The sequence below is a fragment of the Nannospalax galili genome, unplaced genomic scaffold, assembly GCF_000622305.1.
Source record: "Nannospalax galili isolate Female #2095 unplaced genomic scaffold, S.galili_v1.0 scaffold381, whole genome shotgun sequence".
NCBI lineage: Eukaryota > Metazoa > Chordata > Mammalia > Rodentia > Spalacidae > Nannospalax > Nannospalax galili.
This window is the reverse complement of record NW_008347312.1, coordinates 1,942,778-1,945,015: the sequence shown is the minus strand read 5'-3', so window position 1 is coordinate 1,945,015 and position 2,238 is coordinate 1,942,778. Positions and strand designations below refer to the sequence as shown.

Below are 2,238 nucleotides of genomic sequence, written 5' to 3'. Positions count from 1 at the left end.
AAATAAGAATATATTTATTCAAATGGTTTATAGCTTTATGTACAACCTGTGTCCTAACAGTATCAGAAAGTTACTAGACTTATAAAAAAAAAAAGGCTACAGGACTCAGTCACTAGCTGAATAATTTTAATTAAGTTGCATGATATCCTGAGCCCTAATTTTATCCTCTGTAATTTGGAGAGTTGGGGTATAAATATGAAATTAGATAATACCTCTGAGTATATTTTGAGAACTATAAGGTGCTGTGTGGTTATATTATTTTTCATGATGTTTGATTTGTGTTACTTCATGATAGGACTCAGTAACTGGATGCTCTGGGCTGCCTATTTCTTCACATTCTTCTGTTTGTATTTAATTAACATCATATTTATGTGCATGTTTTTGTTTTTCAAGGCAAGTATCTTTTTTTACCCCAGTATGTTTCTGCTCAACTTTAAAAGAGAAAACAGAAGTGCAGAACCAGCCTACCAGCTCTTGGGTTGCTGGGAATGAAAACATAGCTTTTGTTGTCTTTGCTGTAGAATCTCAGAGGCTGCTTAGCCTCTCAGCAGAATACAGTTCAAACCTAGGTGGGTGGACTTTCTGTAAGAAACAAAATGTTTGGTGCTGGAGATAGAGCTTAGTTGGCAGATGTTGCCTGGCTTGTACAAAGGCTTGGGTTTGATTCCCAGTACTGCATAAACCTGGCATGGTTTGTGTAATCCCTCTAGGTGGAGGCAGGAGGATCAGAAGCTCGAGGTCATCCTCAGCTACAAAGCATGTTCAAGGCCAGACTGGGCTATATGAAACCTTACCTCGAAAAAGATAAGAATTCTTAATTCTTCATCTTGCCAAATAGTGTCACCGGTGCTGACCAGAACTAATCAAATAGTTAAGGGCATTTCATTTCTCTCCTTCTGCTTTGTCCTAATAACAGTTAGAACATGACTAAAAACTGTCTTTTTCATGATTTTTCTAGACTGAACCTTCACAGTCTTCCAATACAATGACCCCATTCTTGTCTTCATCTTCTTGTTATTTTATGTCATCTCCTCAATATTCTTCAGTTTTATGATTAGCACATTCTTTAATAAAGGTGAGTATATGATCTCTCCTGAAAAGGGGATTGTAACTAAACAAATATTGTATTTGAAAGCTCCTTTTAAATCTTATTTACTGTCATATCTATAGCCTGTGTGCTCTCAATGAAATGTCACATGCCATTTGGACATTGACTGATGCATCTCAGCTTTCTCTCCCCTTAGCTTCCATTTTGATCCCTATCTCATTTCCTTTCCTATGCATGCTCTGATTATTTTCTTAGAGGGTAACTAGAAATTATAATTAATGTCTTAATCTTGAACAATTTGTATAAGTTTAGATTCAATAATATATAAGCATAATATTATACAAAGCTTTTGTCGTTACTGCCCCTTGTTATTACCTGTTATTTATTTTATTATGTCCTCTCCTCTCAGAAAAATAACCAGAGTGAATTTATTTATTCAACTTTTTACTTGTTATTAGTAGCATTAGCAACTTCAAGTTCCTCTTGCATGGTCCTGGAAGCAAGAAATCTTTCCTTTATTCTTGAAGGATGGTTTTGTCTTATCTAGAATTGATTGACAAGTTTTTATTTTAAAATACTTATTTATTTTATGTGTATGTATGTGCCTGAGTGTATGTATTTACACTACATGCATGTAAGAGCTCAGAGAGATCAGAAAAGGGTGTCAGATTCACCACGCGGGTACTAGGATCTGAACCTGAGTCCACTCTAAAAGCAGTTAGTGCTCTGTACCGCTGAGCCATCTCTCCAGCCCTCTTTGTTTTATTTTCAAAATGTCACCCTACTGACTTCCCACATTTGGACTTCTAGAAAGGCACCTGCTCTTAATCTTGTATTTTATAGCACTCTTCTCCCTTGTTACTCTTTAGCCTTTTTGTTTTTGTTTTCTGTTGCTGAGAGTGTCACCCAGGGCTGGGCAAGCAGTTTCCATTCAGTGATGCCCCCGGCTCTTTGCTTTGTCAATCCTCTATTTGTCTTTGAATTGACATTTTTATTCTGGATGTATCTCAGTGTAAATTTCTTTGACTGACCCTTCTTAGAATTATGCTTTTCTAGATTGAGGTTCATGTCCTTTTTCTCAAATTTGGTAATATTTCAATCCTTATTTCTTTAAATAATCTGGTGTTTTCTAGTTTCTCGTCCTGTGACTATAGTTCTGTAATGGGGGTAACTTTGACAGTGGTACCCAA

The 2,238-nt window shown here is 36.1% G+C and overlaps 1 protein-coding gene across 1 annotated transcript in view; it reads left to right on the top strand.

Moving 5' to 3' along the window:
• Positions 1 to 2,238, top strand: part of LOC103742790 (ATP-binding cassette sub-family A member 3-like) — a 191,249-nt gene that overhangs the window by 114,043 nt on the left and 74,968 nt on the right.